This window comes from Apteryx mantelli, chromosome 10 (assembly GCF_036417845.1).
Source record: "Apteryx mantelli isolate bAptMan1 chromosome 10, bAptMan1.hap1, whole genome shotgun sequence".
Taxonomy (NCBI): domain Eukaryota; kingdom Metazoa; phylum Chordata; class Aves; order Apterygiformes; family Apterygidae; genus Apteryx; species Apteryx mantelli.
In genome coordinates this window covers 12,347,840-12,365,838 of record NC_089987.1, presented here as the reverse complement: position 1 = coordinate 12,365,838, position 17,999 = coordinate 12,347,840, and positions in this window count along the sequence as shown.

The window sequence follows — 17,999 nt, the reverse complement described above, 5'->3', positions numbered from 1 at the left end:
TCTAGGAAGAAGGTGCATCAGGGTTAGGAGAGCTCCTTGTAAGACCATTTTTGTGATACCCAGAATTTGAGGCTCCTACAGCTTTCAGTGTGTCTACATGTGAGGCATACTGAGGCCTCAAATCTGTACAGACGCATGTAGATTGCAGATATGATCTCCTATTCACTATCATGGGATTTTCAAGGGAAGTAAAGGAGGGTGTCTTAATCCCATTTGAAATAAGTATGGACTGCCAAGGGGAGAATGGAGGAGAGTATCTCTTTTTAAGTCAAGAGGTTGTTTCCTGGCTATCTGCATTTATTCAAAGTTCATCATTGCTTGAAATGGGAAAAAAACCTTGGTACCAAGGAGATTGTGTCATATCTCCTGGTAGGTATCTAATCCTATTGCTAGGTCCCTTGGTTTTTGTTTCAGATTGCTAATGAAATCAAAGCATATCCTGGGCCTATCCAGGGAGTGGTTTAGTTTATGTAGCTGAAGAACAATCACAAGACAATTTTCTAAAAACAATAGGAGATGAAAGAGGAAGTTTAAACCACTTCCCAGTTGAGAAAACACAATTCTGCTGATTCACATCTGTGCAGAATGATAGGTTTTTTTCTTTTGCCCAGTTGTTCTCAGATTGCCAAGATTGTATTAATATAAGAGTGCAATAGGACACTCCCAGACGTAAAGCCCAGTAATCAAACACAAATTCTTTAACTATAATTATCTCTTCAAATTTCATCTTGGGTTTCAGTCTTTAGCTTCCCTTCCTGCCATATTCTTTGTACAAATACTCTTGTGTTATTCAAGGATGCTGGGGCAGAAAAAACACATTTACTGATGCACCACAGCTTCTGAAAGGGTGTATCAAACAATAGCACAGATACCATTCATAGTTCAGAAATTCACCCTGTGCAGGATGTGAATGTTTAACTGAAATAACCTATTAGCTAGGTAAATTGAACACCACCACTGTGAACAAACAGAGGGACATTATGGCCTTTTTAAGTTAACTCTTGAGTCCTTCATAAAGCCAACTGCTGGCCAGCCTGTGCCCTTTTAACCTAAGGAAACAGGTCATGAAGAGGGAGTTCAAGATGTAATGAAAGCAACACTCTCTAGACAAGATATACCCTCCATGAAAGAGGAACTTCAGGCATTTTCACGGTCCAGTTTCATAATACTGAAGATCAGAAAAAAATTTCAAATCCCTCTGACCTTCATAAAGAAACCGAGTTGATATGTAAGCTTTTAACTAAAATTAATTGGCTAATTATGATTCAATGTGTAGTTTGGAAGGAAATGCAGTCACATACATTGTGATTTGTCCTGAGCTGAGATCAAAAATAAAAATCCTGTTATCTCTATGGAGTATTGTTCTTTGGTTTGAACGAAGCACGTGGTCAAATCCTGCTATGGCTGGTACAGTACTGAGAAACAATACAAAACAGAAACCCCAACTGTATGTCCTGTTTGCCAGGAATGGCAAGAGTTGGCCAAGGAGTCCTAAGGAGAGAGGCTGAGTTATATGAGCAATGGTGGTTGTCTCCAAGCAGGAGAAAGTAGGTGGGTTTCCTGTGAGTAAGTAAGAGACTCTCGTATGGTATAGAGACTCTCTTGGCCATCTTCCATGTTTTGCACACTCATCTAAGCAGGGTTCCAGGAAAGGAGTTTTAGCATGGAGCCCCAATAAATCTCTTGGAGAGAAATCTCCATTTTGTTGAGTCATGGATTTGCCCTTTGGTGTTGAGTCAAGGGGGTGGTTTGCCACTCTTTCACACCTGCCAGAACATGGGCTTGTAGTAATGGCTGTTACCTTGCCCAGGTCCCAGAAGTGGAGTTTAGGATTAATGACACCGTGCAGGTTCCTGAGCCTTTGACTCTTCCACAATCCCTTTGTGAGGTGAGAACTGCCACAGACCTCGGTCCTGTCCCTAGATGTGTCCTCTCTGCTTGTTATGCCCTTGCAAGACAAGAGCATTGACTTTCTCTCTGCACAGAGGGAACATGGAAAGAGTAGCAAGACGGACTCGCGCTGTAGTGCTCAGAAGAACATTAGGGGAAGTTGCTTCCAACTGAAAAGACCAGGAAAAAAGTGTTTTTGCATCCAAACAAGCCAAATGCATAAAGCTTCAAAGTGATCACTGGCTGTCATTAATATTCTAGGTTTAGCTTAATGATTCACTAATTTTTTCATTGAAATTCAGGGCTATTTTTACAAATAGTTCATGAAAATAATCATAACTTAAAAATCAGTTCTTTAAACTTCTCATTCCTTATTAGGAACTCAAGTTCTTAAGAGACATTGCTTTTGAGAAATTTTCTGATTTATTCAAATTATCCAGTGAATTAGAAAAATTCTTAAGTATTTGTCCATCTGCTTTGTAATTCAGAAAAATCAGGTTTTATAGCCTATTCTAAATACTCTGCTACTTCTATAGCTGTCAGTTTTAAAATAGCCATGTATGCAGTGTGCTTGACTTGCATCTCATTGCATGTGCTGTCCCTTTGCATATATGCTAATTAGAATAAGTACAGACTCTGACCTATCCACTAAGATCTTAATTTGCATATGTGCATATGCTGTTTTTTAAAGATAGTTGCAGAATTAGTTGAAATGGATTAAAAATTAAAACTTCTTAATACGAAAACCGGTCTTTATAAAGATGAACTTTTCCCTCTTTTTCTTCTCTTAGTTTCTCTTTTCTTTTCCATTGTGCCCTGACAGCAGAAGTGTGGAAACAAAAGGGAGTAAGAGGGCTCAGAAAAAAAGTAGTGGAAAAGTTGAAAATACAAAAATTATTATTATTATTATTATTATTATGTTCAGTCTTTAAAAAATAAATTGTAAGTAATTTCTATTGTAACTTTAATATCATTTAAATAAAATACTGTTTTGAAATTATTTAAATTCAATGATACATTTTTGACAAGTTCTTACTAGTCTGGATATAGTATTTTAATACAATTATTTTAATATAGCAGTATAATCAAATTTGACCCCTATTTGGACAGGAACATTGAACTCTAGAATGTCTCAGCAATTACTGAAAATCTCCAGAGGCGGAAAGATGGGACTGGAATAGTCCTTTCTAAGAAACAGATTTGAAAACCATTGTATTGGTTTCCATGGGGACTAGTAACAAAAATATTGGCAATGAACCTATCAGGGGAGTTTATGGGAAACACTTGATATAATGGACATGACTTCCTTTCTTTTTTAATAATTGCAAAAGCCAAGCATAAAAATACACATTTTTGAGTGAAAAATAAAAGAAGCAGTTTGTATTTATTTTAAGTTATGTTATTTGACTACAAGGAGTTCAACAATCACTGCAGGAACTGGAGAGTTTGTAAGGCTGCTACTTTTTGTAGGCATTTCTTAATATAGCTGTCACAGCTAATATTAATGTTGAGGGTAAACATGAACCAGATTATACAGCAGAGAATACAAGTCTTCCCTAACTTGCAACATTTCATTCAGAGAGAATTTTTTGTTCATATCACTAGGAATTGCAGTAAATCTCCAAGATGTGTAATATTACAACCCTGGAACATTATACAAGCTTGTAAATTCTTATACCCAGTCCTCTGAATAAAAGACCAGTTGTATTGTTAGTTACTACTGTGCACTCAGCACTAACTATCTGTGTTTAAATGCTGCCAGATTATACAGTACTGTGACATAAATAGAGCCAAACTTAAGGTACAGCTTCTTCAAAACTAAAATTTGAGAATATTTATTTGCCAGGAGTTCTGTAGAAGTCAAAAGAGCCGAAATAACTTCTGGCACCTTAACTTCATCCTGCCATAGAAATGATGTCATTAACTTGAGTCCTGGGAGAGGTTCTGTGCTCCGTGCTCTGCTATTCCTGAGATTCCTTTACAGATACCAGTTCTGCAGAGAGCCAGGAAAACAAAGTTTATAATAACTTGAGCCCCTCTTTTGCCTCAAAATATATGTCTGTCCAGAGACATACAAACATGTCACAGATGTTAATCAAGTTTTTTAGTGCAAAAGGCTGTAAGAAAGATTCCAGAGAGCCACTCAGCTATTACTGGGATGGACAGTATAAAAGTTGATGTGAAACAGAATATAATTAAATGATTATTGATCATAGAAATTATGTTACTCTCTAGAAGAGTTAAATGTTGCTTTTCACTAGAGAATGCCAAAGAATTGCCTCTGTTCTTAGACTAAATAACAGTTTTGTTTGGAGGAACCTTTGCAGGTTTGCAGTATATACACATGCCTTTTCTGTATCCCTGGGCTTCATCATACAGGCATCATTGTTCCTTTCTTGACTGAGTTCCTACTTAATGATCAAGGTTGCGGCTAGTCCTTACTGTCCCTTTTCCTCCCCGGTATTTATCAAAGCAAATGAGTCCTGTGCAATCTGAGTCAGTTGGTCCCCTGCTACAGTCAAACTTCAGCCAAATCCCAGGAGTGAAAATCGGGAATTGCTGATCTCTTAGGAGGCAGAAACTTCTGCATCCTTTCATGAGCAAGACGACTGTTCTACGTATGATGTTTTGCTATTTCAAAGAGAGCATGTTTTTGTAACCTATCTCATCCAACACTAGGGTTAGCTGACTAACCCTATCCTAAGTACTAATTTGGGTGGCATTAGAGCAGTATATTTTACTTTGTGAGAGTCTTTTAATATGTTATCCTGAAAATAATATCTGAAATGTATTGTAGACTTCATTGTTAGTGAAATTTTATGTTGTCATATTTATTGCAAGAGAAGTATTATTATTATTATTATTATTTTTTTTTTACTGAATAGGAAGATGTAATTTTGCCAGTGAAACTCTTTAGGTAGATGCCCTGGTGTAAAATAGGATTTTTCTTGTTTGCTTTTATTCAGATTGCTTGGATATGTCTTGGCTCTCATGAAGGTCTCCGGCCTGACCAATCTGGAGAACAGGACAAGGCAGGCACTCTCCACGGCACTACCCATTCCCTTTGCACCTCCCGCTCACTTAGAAAGGCTGCTGGTCAGTAAAGGACTTCCTCGCCCAGTGAAACCTTGGAGTAATGGAGTTTATTCAAACCAGCCCCCAAGTCTGTCACTAGATAGTAGATTTGTGGGAGAGATGCTCTGGAGGAACCTAGCTCAGCGACAGAGAGGTAATTTTTGTTGAGGAGCTAGTCCTGTCTGAGCAAGTGAACTAGAGTAACCTTAGCTTGCTCAGTGTTTATACAGCGCCAACACCCCTGGAGACGGCTCTGTGTGTATCTATGAATATCTACTTATAATAGTAATATAAAGTCCAAAGCTTTGGAGTTTGGATAATGAGATTGTTTTTCTTACCCAGCTAGTAAGATATAGTGGTGGATAATCTCACCTATTAAGGCATGGATTCCCATGCTTGCTCTTAAAACTCTTTGGCAATACTGCTCTTAAAGGGCTCTGACAATACCTTACCGAAGTGTCTAAGCTAGAAGGCAGTTGTCTCAGGAGTAGAAAGAAAGAGCCTCTTGTAGGAGGTGATTCCAAGTTAGAGGAGGCTGAGTTGCCCTGTAGAGATGCTTCTTTCTTGTCATTGACTTTTAAATGTCTCCATTTTAGAATGGCTCTTTTTGTAGTGAAAGCAAAGATACAGGAGTTGAAAAGTCTGGGCTTTAATCCTAATGGTTTCCTGTTTGGACAAATCACTTGTCCTGTGTGCATTTCATTTTGCTTTTTGGTTTTCTGCCTTGTTTTTTCAAGTTTGTAAGTACTGCATGTTTATCTTGGGAAGGGTACTGCTCAATGTGTGAAGAAATTTCAGTTTCTTAAATAGAAGATCCTATATAATCTTAAAAGATTATATTTGGCAATTAATAAACTCTACAGTTAGGAAAACAAACTTCTTATTTAAACTTTTGTATGTGCATTTTCATATTGCCATTGTAAGTTTTAGCTTAACCAGAGGGGACTTCTTAATGACTTTGTCATTTGTCTTATCTGAATCCGATCAAACCCCAGGTGATAGGTGGGCTATGGACACCTACATTTTCATTCTTTTCCTAGTTGCAGCTCAGCTTTATGAGCTTCTGTGGTCTGCAAAATGGAGCTGGAACTCTCTGAACAGAAGTGCTTTTTGTTGCCATGTGTTCTGGAAACTGTGAAAACCGTGCAATATTTCAAGCTTTTTTTGCAAAGGACACTTTATAAGCACACTGGAATCGCCAGTAAAATTTCCTCCTATGATCATCTCTCTGTCCCTGTCCCTGCCTAAAAACACTTGAATTCTCAGTGCAGGCAGCAAGTCCTGCTTATCCTCATGTGTACTTGTCCAGGCCAGATTCCTACTGACAGCAATGGTCCTTTTGCTTGCGTAAAACCTGAGGGACGAAGTATCACGGCCTTGAGAGAAGTCTGGTTTGCAGTGACGTTTTTATGGCTCCTGGCAGTTTGTGAGAGCAAGTCATGCTGCTTGAGCTCCACAGCTTTGCGTTCTGTGGGGAGCCCCTGCACGTCCTAGTGATGTGGCAATTTAACCAAGGTTTCGGTAGGTTTGGCAGCGAGATTGCTGTCATTGCTTAGGTGATATGCTGTATCCCCTCTGCGTATCCCAGTTCTCCAGGAAACACAGATTTCCCTTGAACAAGGTTCTAGGATTATGGGGAAGAAGAGAATAAAAATGCCTAAGAATGCTTGAGCCCTGATTTAGATGAGTGTAGTGTACATTAAACTTCTGGTCCAGTCCAGGAGAGGGAGCTAACTTTCTAGCCATCGTAACTGGCACGTTGCGCTGGAGGAGGTTTCTTCACAGCTGATATCCCATGTCTGGCTGATTATTCACATATGCTATCCCTGAAGGAGAGTAATCTTGGGAGTGCAAAACCACCCTCTGAAAACATTGGTTACCTCTGTTCAGTGCAGTAAATATAATTACGTGACATATTCTTGACAGGGGAGTATTTATTGTTAATGTACTTCACTATAATTTAAGTGCTGTTACGTATTGTTTGCTCTCTTCCCCCACTCTTCTGCCTTTCGCCTCTTAAGGAATATTAGCAAGATCTGAGTTTAATAGTTTCTGCACCGCAGCAGAGGCCTGATCGCTGTTGCGTTACGGGGAAGCAGGGGGTAACGCTTCGTGGGGCTGCGGCGGGCGTGCTGGTGAGCTGCTGCGCCGGCGGCGTGCGGCCTGGCCCGGCCCGCTCGGCGGCTCCGGCGCGGGGTGCAAGCGCGTGTGCGGCGAGCCGCGCTCCCCCAGGCCGCGGAGCAGGGCGGCGCGGAGGCGGCGCGCCGAGTCCCGCTGCAGAGTGGGCCCATGTCGCTGGGCCCTCCTGGCCCGCTCCTCCAGCAAGCGCCTCCCCGCCCCGCTCCTGCCTCTGTCTGCAGGCACCGCGGCACCCACCCTGGGAGAAGGGGGACAAAAAAGCCCAATTTGCTGAAATAAGTTCATGAGTTAGAAAGGAGCATGGAAGAAAGGAGATGGGCCTGCGTGTTTTATGGGCCCACGGAGGGGCAACGTGCAGTTGTGCCGAGCATCCGCCCGCTGCCTCCCGCCACCATGAATTTCTGGCCGCAGAGGCAGGCACGCGCCTCCGGCAGCTGGGCATCCCCGCAGCCAGCCGGGAGAGCCGAGGCCGGCCCGGCTGCCCGGCCCACGGGCGCGCTCGGGCACCCGCCGCCCTGCCGCCGCCGGCCCGGCCCCGGAGCCAGCCGGGCCCCCTTCCCTCCCCGGCAGCCCGGGGGCCTGCCCTGTCCGCCGTCCTGCGGCAGGCCAGCTCCTTCTCACGCCTTATCGCTCTTTCTCGCTTTTTCGCTCTCTTTGTCTTTCATTTCCTTTTGCTCTTTCGCTCCCTCTTTCTCTCTCTCTCTTTCTCTTTTTTCTCTTTCTTTCTCTTTTTCTTTCTTTTTCTTTCTTTCTCTCTTTCTCCCTTTCTCCCTCTTTCCCTCTCTCTCTCTTTCTTCCTCTTTCTCTCCACCCCCCCTCCCTCTCTCTCTCTCTGACAAGTTTTAAGCTGTAATTGTTATGCAGAAGACTTTGAAAACCTGCCATGTGTATAAATGTAAAGTTCAGACACTAGAAAGAAAATGAAAAGAAAGCTAAAGCACTAGGCATTTTTGTGTTTAGATTACTTGATGAATTTGATTAATAACGATTCATCAAGTAATCTAACCTTGTGATTTTGGGTGCTTGAGGTTGGGGAAAATTTGGACAGGGAAGTGTGGCTCCAAAGCACTCTCTTTCCTCTCTACAGAGAGCCCAGCATCTCTCAGGGCACAAACAACTGAGTGCAGAGCAGATGGAATCATTTTTCTGTGTAAGTTATTTTAATACAAAGGAACATGGGGAAATTAATGTGGAAAATAAAAAGTCAATTTACCACAAATGAAAAATGAACAGAACATGAAAGTTCAAGAGAAAGGGAAAGAACTTTTTTTTAATGAATATTTTTCATGTTTGTTTCACAATATGCTGATGTTAGTAAACAACTAAAACCAAAGGCAAGAGAAATTCTCCGTGTCATGTTATCTAGCAAGATATTTTGTTCCAGTTTAACAAGGAGGAAGTAAACACCGTGGGCTTGAACTTAGCAGGCTGGTGTATTAGCACAAAGATGTGTATAGGTTGAATTGATAACATAACCTTGAGCAACTTGCGATGAGAAAATAATGTTATGGGGAGCTATCTGTGCTCTAGACTTCTCAAAATGGTCTGGCTTGGGACCGGGTAGTCAGCTTGAAAACATCCCACGTCACTGGAAAATACTCAGCAATATTTTAATAGTCCTCTTGAAAATTGTACCCATAAAGAATGGCTCTTTTGAGCTTAGTGGAGTTAGTTGCAGCAAACGGTTTATTGGGCTAATTAGGCCACTTTTTCTGTTAATTATCCGTGAAGACTGAGCATTTTGCTGAATTGTTTATTTGAAATTATTTGATGAATAGGGCTTGCAAGCGTATTTCATCCTCGAGAACTATCTGTCATGGCTGTTACTTTAGAATTCACTGTTCACACTCTGTAATTAGCTAGATAAGTCACGTGGTTTTGTTTTGCTGCGATTGGGTGTCTCCCAGATTTACAGTTTTCAAGAAAGACGTGTACTGAAGTGAATATGTTTTGCCCAAATGTTCACTTGAGTTCCAGAGAGTAACACACATTTAAGCTAGAACAGCAGAACAAAGAAACAAGCCCTGTTACGTTTATTGTTATAGTATGGTTTGCGCATACCTGTAGACCCTGTGTGTCTAATGACCGCCAATGTCCCCCTTACTATATGTTGCCATTATTTTGCAGACGGTAACAGTTGCTCCCTGAATTAGGAAGTTGTGCATTGCAATTACTTTGTCACATGTATCTGTTTGGTAAAGCCATGCTGTTACGTGGTTTACTTGTTTGTCAGGTTATGTTAGACTTTGCGATGTGTGTCTCTTGTAAAGCTTCTTCTCAAGTAAGGAATCGTAACTAGAACGCTGTATTATGAGACATGGACAGTAAAAACAGTCTAATACTGGAAATCCGTGACTACCAGTGTCGTCATAAGACGGCCGCTGGTATGTAATACTGATTGATTTGAGCAGGGCAGCAGAATTTGGCCTGGAGTTGTTAGTCTATGCAGTTGTCCCACAGTCTAACCATACACTTTTGTACCTGTTTTGAAAACTTGTGACTTAATGCTTAGATGCGAGTACTCATTAGAATTTACCAGACTTCCCTGGCAGTGTCAGTATATAGGTATTTTGCCCACTGCATCACATATATGAGGCTAAATGGATATTTTCTCCATTATTCACAGTCACATAACTGGCCCTTTAAATTAGGCAATAGGATTCCAGACACGAGTTATGGCAAAAACGCATGATGTTCATCTCCATTATCTCTGTTATTTAAGGCTTTCAGAAAACCACTAACCTTAACTCCTACACTCAAACAAGCACACACTAGCACATAGAGTTAAGCCAACTTTTTAACTCCCAGTCATTAAGGATGTCAAAACATTCTGATATATGATATAAACTCATTATGACTGGATTTTGTTTTTATTAATGTAAGGGTTAGGTTGTGAAGAATAGAAGATTTTTTTAAGCCTCTTACTCCTGAGACACAATATGATTTGGTGGTTTAACACTGTAACATTTTAAAGGCCTTGTTAAGCCCTAATCAGAACACATTAAGTGCTAACATTTTTAAAGTGCATAATAAGACCTAAACATTTTAATAGCATATTAACTTGTAACTTGTAACATAAACCAAACACAGTCACACTGTTGTCTTTTTCCTAGTGTTTTTCCTATAGCAAGTTCAAACAAGTAACTGATACTTTTAACAGCTAAATTAGCTGTTGGGGGTTTTTTGGTTGTTCTTCCTGCAAAAAAAAATGCCAAGAAATTTCTATATAAGAAATTTTATTTGGGGTGAAATTTTAAAATGAATGCAGAAAAATTTGCTTTGAGAGTTCCCATTGCTGAACATGAGCAGATAGGCTGTGCTGTAAATGAAAAGGATTGTTTTCAGTGTAGTGCCATTTCCTCCTGGGAAAAAAGGTTTTGCTAGAGAAATTTCTACTCAGATCTGATTATTTGGAGTCATCTGTGAACAGGAACTGTGGGATGGGCTTTTGCCACTGATAAAGATTCATGGAAAATCTGTAGTGGGATTTTTTTTTTGCAATATAATCTTCTACATATCGTTCCAGAAAAGAGGTACGAGTTCATTGATACTGCGGCCCAGCAATTTCCTTGGAGAAAAAAATAAAAGGAAAGTACAACGTAGCCTGTGAGCGTCTCTTCTTAATTGGTTTGGAACCTCTCGCTGAGTGATTCAGGGCGCACCTTCCCTCCGGGGAGCCGGGCACACCAGCCCGGCAACTATCCCAGCCGCTCCCAGGTTATGGCAAGGCATCACAGCCACCTCTTGGACCTTCATCTTCCCCACAGTACCGTGAGGGGAAGTTGTGGTTCAATCATCTGAGCTCAGGTTTGGCTAGCAGCTGCTCCTCTTTTCTTATAGTGGCTTTGACCCCAAAGCCTTTGATGGTGGTGGTGGGAGGAGAATGACAGTGCCTTTGGAAAGCTTTTTTGAAATGAGTTTGGAGACAGCTGGGTGAAGCTGACTGAAAGTTGTCCGTGTAGCATTCACCGATAGTGGGCTATATCCTCTGTTGATGGGGGCAGTCACAGTGATGTGGAAATACACGGGTAGATTGGGCTCATAAGCTTTGTATCCTTATAATTGCCTCTGCAATACTGTCCCGTTATGGTGGGAGGACAAAGCACTCCTGCTCCAGTGGCCTGGAGATGGGCACCTCTTCAGAGCTGTGCTTTGCTGCTGCTGTCCCGTGCAGTGCAGGTGGATGCTGCTCTGCGACTCCTTGCCAGGCAGGCAGTGAGCAGACTGCTTGGAGCGTCTCTCATCAGGATGTACTAAAAACCTAGTATAGCTTGGGCAAATGCGGATCAGCTCCAGTCTTGGTCTGGACAGGTAAAGAGTCCCACATAAGTCTGATCTTGAGTTCTGGCATACGTTTATTCCTTGTAGAAAGTGCAACCTTTGCTGCTGGTCTGATGGGGCAGCTTCTGGAGCAAGACGCTGTGGTGCGAGGAGGGCTGCTGAGAGGGTGAACAGGTCCTCAGAAGTGAGCACAGGGCCCCAGCTGGGTGAGCAGAGCACGGGCTTAGCTCCTGCAGAGGATTCCCTCCCATGGCCAGGGAAAAGCTGTGCAGCGCAATGTGCAGCAAGGGGTTGTCTGTGCAGGAACAGTGTTCAAGTATAAGCAAGTGTGCAAAGAAACTAAGATGGTAATGTGGACCTTGCCCCATGTCTGGGCACTGTTATTCTGATATAAGCATGCCTTTGTGTTTGTTTTTTTGTTTGTTTTTTTGTTTAGCATATGTAGTAGTTGGAAGTAGTTAAATAAAAAATAAAATCCCATCCTTATTCTGGAATCAAAATGACTACAGGGAGGAAGAGGTAATTCTAATGTAACTTCAGAGGTTTAAACTGTACCAGTGTAATTGTACTATGTAACTGGGAAAGCTTTCCTGTGGAAACAAGCTTCAGTCAAAGAGAGGCAAAATCTCAAAACACTATAGACCTCATCCTATTTCACAGAAATAACTCTCTGTAATCTTGGGCTGATGTTTATTTTTAGTAAATAACTTGAGTCAATAAAAGGTGATGGCTTTATATTTGCATGAACTGTGTTCTGGCAGTAACATGACTGGCATCCTGCAAAATGTGGGACATTTGAGGGCGATGAACCAGGGCTGAGGACACGTTGCTGTGCTGGTGCTGTTGTAGCCTGTGGTTGGGGAATGGTGCAGAAGATGTTCTTCAGTCTTTTAGCTCTTTGGCAAACAGATGAATGGAGGGGAAAAGCAGTGCAGAAAATCTGCCTAGGGAGCGAGCTCTGGTTTTACCTTGGGGTACAACTAGGAAGGTCTGTATCTTCTTCTGTTTCTCCTCAAAACCTTTCTTCAAACCTGTCAAGTTTCCCTCTATTTGTAAAAATACTGATATTTGAGTCAGGTTGGCAGTGGCTCCCTTGTGAGATTGAAGTGTTGCAGTCCAGCCTAATGTGGCTGCGAACACCTAGCCTGGGGCTCCTTAGTGTAAGGAAGCTCTTTGCTAGGACAGATGACCTGCACCTCTGCCCTGCTGCTCCCCCTGTCCTGGAGGCCCCTGTGTTAGTGGCACCGCAGGAAAGTGCCAGGTAGGCAACGCAGGTCATCAGAGATCAGCCCTGACTGATGGTTCAGGGAACTGATAAAGCACTGGCTTATGGCGAGTGAGAGGAATGCTGATTTCCTAGGTGCCGCTTCTAATGCATGATGAAGCCTGCACTTTATGTTCATCTTTGTTATCTGTCACTTTATGTTCTAAAGTAGGTGTTAGTGGGTAGTAGTGGATATTTTCTTCTCCTCTCTGGAAAGGAGACATCTTGTTACCTTTTATGAAAAGCATCCGAGTGTACCCTGTCCACTGATAAAACAGCTTAGTGCACAATATGCTATTATACCAGCAGCCACAATTCATCTACTTGCTGTGACCTGATGTCTAGAAGGATTATACTCTTCATATCACCCTTAACCAACTGCAGCACTGCATTGCTGCAGCTCAGCTTTCCCCGTGCTAGCAGTTTTTTAAAGCAGGTATGTTTTTCCTGATCAATTTTTTTGTTTTTTTTTAAGGAAGAGATCTGATCTATGCAGGAATAGCATTTGCAGACTCACTCTTGGGATCATCAAATGCTTGTATAACATCTCTGTGTGACTCTCAGCAATCCTTAAAGGATCTAGTATCTAGGTTCTAGATTCTCTGGTGTCTTAACTCAGCATGTCGTGCATGTAGATGGCAAGGAATTTACCAAACTCTGCACTGCTTGGAAATCACATTTTCAGTTTAGGAGAAGACTTGAGATAGACTATTTAAAGTCTATAGAATGTATGAAGTGTATTTCTTTAAAAGATGGGACATGTGTCTGCCTGGGAGGGGGGAAGTTCAGTTACGAAGCAGTGTTTGTTAGTCCCTGGAAAAGAAGGGTTGAAGAGGGAGAATACAAAGATTAGGAGAATCTATTTGAAAACCTAGTTGCTTTCTGTATGGTTTAGGTGACATCGAGATCCTGAAATTTCTAAGTTGCTAAGTAGAGCAGAGTACCTGGAGCACTTTAAGTCTATAAAAACCATCTGAGAAAGTGCTTTAAGTGAACTCTGTAAGGACTGTGGGATAGCACTGCACATGGTGCATGTACCTGGATTAAGTGTACTCTTGAAGGTGAGCCAATCTTATATGCTCATAGCCCTGCTGATTTCAATAGGAATATTTGTGGATGCTGAACGTTCAGTCTGTGTTTTGACAGGTATCGCTTCTATCTCATTGCGTAGTTGCCTGCAGGTTACAGCTACTATTTTTGTAGAATGCAATGGATATGTCTACCCAGAGCAGAAAGGCTCATCAGCTCTTCTGCTTGTACTCTGACCTGACTGGATGCGAGTACAAACATATTAGCACAGCACTAAGCCCAAGGTACTATTCCTACCTCCTCAGCAGAGCTTATCTTCTCAGATTCAGCCCCTTGCTGCAGCCTGTGTGACTTTGGGCATGCAGACCCTGTCTGGCCAGCCAGGAGAACAGGCAGGAAACCCTCCTGCGTATGAATCTGTGAAGACATCTGCTGTGGATAAAACACATTAGGAAATTTGGATAGTGTTATCTAGATAATATTTAGGAGACATTTTTAAAATCTAATTTTTTATTTAAAATACAAAAATAAATTTTAGGGTATTTGATCAACTTGACTGAAAGAACTGATGAAATGGAAAAACATATGCAAAAGGGAAGGACTTAATAACAAGAGCTTTGTAAGATATTTGTAGACTAAGTTTTGAGGAGGCATGTATAATTGTCCTGCATGAATTTCTTCAGGATCCCAGTAATTTTATGTAGTTTGGCACAGACCTGAAAGCTTTCAGTGGAGGAAATGAAATTGAGATATGATTACTTTTTAAACAAAATGGATGTTTTTAATTTATCAGTGTAGACCAAATTCACTTCTGGATAGTTATTAAATTTGGCAAATTAATCCAACTTTTACAGGCATCACTTACAGAGATGAGATTGTGTGGCCCAGGATAAAAAGTGAGGAGTGTTTGGCATCTTATTAAATGCTGAATCTTAGACTCTAACTTAGAAGCACACTTCACACTAGTTTAGAGGGCTGGGTTTGAATCTCTTCCAGTACACTTAAATACATAAAGCTTTTGGCAGAAAGAGCAGATTAGTAGAGATGGAAGAGCATCATAGCTCCTAATTTGTGTCAGTAGGTTGTTTCTCATATAAAATGTGAGGAGGTTAGGTGAAATAAGCTTCTTTTTCAGGCAGCGTATAGAATTGCAACAGCTTTTAAATAGAGTGCAAGTTCTCTTTTTTTCTTGGAACAAAAATGTTGATGTGAAATCGAAAACTCCTTTCAGATGCCTGCTGGGCTGGCAGGATGTCAAGTTGTTTGGCTTGCCTGTCTCTCTCTTCCATTCCCTTCACATTGTTTACCGACAACAGACTCAACTCCAACAGACTGTATTTAAATATCAACTAATTATGTGCGAGAGGCTTTGGTAAAGGGCTCCATGCTAAAGTCTCCATGCCTTAGGCTGGTTAGGAATAGACCTTGCTGCATGCAAATCACACAATACAGTCCTAAGCAAAGTGCGTGGGACAGAGAAAGAGAGCGAGAGAAAGGAGGTAGGAAGAGACAAAAAATCCTTTCAGCCAGCACTTTCTGGCGTCTGATTAGAACTGAGAAAGTGGGTGACTCCCAGCTTTCGCCTGAGGTTGTATACACTGATGCGAAAGGTCTTTTAGATGCACCGTGATTGCCAAACTTCAGGAGAAGGGGGTACTTCCTGCAAAGCGCGGTTTAGTTAAGTACATCAGTGCTGCACTGCCAGCCGGGGTCTTAGCTGGATTTGTGGTTTAGTCTCCTTGGTGTCCCTATAAGAGTTACTTGATTTAGGTTTGGATGTACTTTAAGCACAAATTTTGCTGAAGTGCGTGCCTGTCTGAGCCCAGATTTACCTCTGACATGGACTGGAACTTGTACCCCTTACAATTAGACTAAATCATTCAAGAGCTGTTAGTCTTGCAAGGTCTTTCCCTCAGCTCTCTTGAAAGACAAGCAAGCTCTCCCACAGCTGGACCAGTTGGCTGGGAAAGAGTCCTAAAGCATCTCAGCCTAAAGTGCTGTAAGATACGACCTCAGACACAGGTAACTGTGAAACACAAAGGGTGAAGTACATATGGTTTTGGAGAGGAGACACTCAAATGTAGACTAGGTGGTGGTGTTCACATAGATTAATTATCAGGGTGGGTCAGCCATGGAAGTGATGGTGTCTGGGAGCTCATGGGAGATTCTTGGACACTTAAAGGGTTAAGAGATACTGCGTCAATTTTAATGGTGCAACCACCACAGAGAAGGCTAACCCAGGCATGGTCTTTGTTTTTGCTGTCAACCAAAGAAATCTTGATATTCTTGAATTTTTAAAATATATAAAACTTTTTCTTATTTATGACAGTCTCATTATTTTGGTTATACACCCTTTCTTGCTAAATTTGGTGAACACAAGTAATGTGATACAAAAGGTAAGTACCTGGAAGACTGTTAAGTTTTTCTCTTCTCTTATGCATGCCTAGTGGAGTTTTGTATATGCAGGGATTAGTGGTGACCCAGTGTGACCTGGATTTTAAAGCTTTGTCCAAAAAATTCACTCAGCTTTGTACAGATTCATTTCAGATTCTTTAATCGTTTGAAAGAAACCCTTAAAAATCTTTGTCCAGCAGTTCATCTGCTTCAAAAATTGACATGATAAAGGAGAGGAAGTATGAGAGTTGGATCCTGGTGTGACTAAGGAAATTTTCTTTGGGAGGCTCATGTACCAAATGTGCTTATCTGTTCTCAGGAATTACAATGTGGTTAGTTTATAGTCTATTATGCAAAGTTGCATGCAATGTGTTAATGATATTGGTAATTTAGTAACTGTGTTCTGCACTAATTAGTAAGGCTGAATTTCATATTGCTCATTCTGGATCACTTTCAACGCTGCTGCATATTTTTTTCAGTGTTTTTTAGCTCTTGTCATTAAAGCATGTATGTACAAGCCAACATACCTTGTGAACTTTGGAGAGAAACTCAAAGCCCCCAGTGTTTTTTTATGTCTGTCATGTTAAGCAAGAAAACAATCTGGTGGTTTGATAAAGAGATTATTGTGGAAAGACAGCTTCTGAGTTTAGAGAATAGAACTAACTACAGTCCTTCTCCATCACCTGTATTAAATGTAGGGTAAAGGACAGTGCTCTGCATTGGGAATATGGCTGAGAAAGAAGGTTTTGACACAGAAGATCTAATTACATCCCCACAATTAAATGTTTGGATCAGAGGTAGTTAAATTAAGGGTTACATGCTATATAATCTCTGCCATGTTTATTCCTGCTAAATAATTTTTCTGGAGTCGTGGTATGCAACCAAGTTTTAAAAATAAAGCATATCTTTCTTCTGTGATGTGACTGAGTTAGAGGGTATGGAAAAGGGTTACTACTACAATAGGAAAAGGCAGTTATTTGCAAATGGTCTTACCTCAGTTTTAGGTATACAAACTAGTGTCAAATGTGTTGTATGCTGAGTTCTCTCAAGAACACTGTGAAATGCAGATGTGATAGTGGTTAAACAGCTTTCGGGAGATGGGTGGGTGCTTCACCTAAACATCTAAGGAAGAAGAGATGTGCTGCCTGCTCCAGCTGCCTGCATATTAACCCAGACTCCCCAGCCTTTCACAGAGTACGTAGGACAGTGTAGTGTGAGGACTGAGCAGCTCTCTGGGAGGAACTGCAGAAGCTGAGAGAAGGCTCAAACTGAAGTTTAAGTGTCAGAATAACAAACAAAACTGGATCACTCAGAGACTTTGAAATTCTTACAATATCTGATGCCAGAGCTCCATATGATGCCTGTTGAACTGTACTATACTACTACAGCCTTTTTGACCTCAGCATGTAGCAATGTGCTTAGGAAGAAACCTGTCCAACTTTGTTGGTTCTGAACTAGCTAATGGCAGTCCAGGAAGAGATTCGAAGTTTTTATTAGCTCATTCTGTAAAAATGTCAGCTCTGTGTTCAAGAGCAGTTAAAAAAGTGAATTAAATATTCAGATTTAGTGGAAAGGAATAGAGAATGAATCAGAATATACTGTTATGTCACTGTGTAAATCCTGGATACAGCCACATTTTGTACACTGTGTAGTTCAGTCCTCCCATCTCGGGAAGGATAGAAGAGCTGCAGAGAAGGTCAACAAGGCAACCAAAGGTAGAAAATGGTTTCAATATGCAGGAGAATCAAAGTTTAGCTGCCTGGTTGAGGAAGATATGACTGGGGTCCCAAGTGGCACGGAGAGGCGACTAGAGGGTACTGCTCAGTGTGTTGCAGAACGTGACATTGAATGAATTATCAAGTGGCATATTCAAAGCAAACAGAAAGGGATTTTGCACAATAGGAAACTCAGTGATATGAATTGTGGT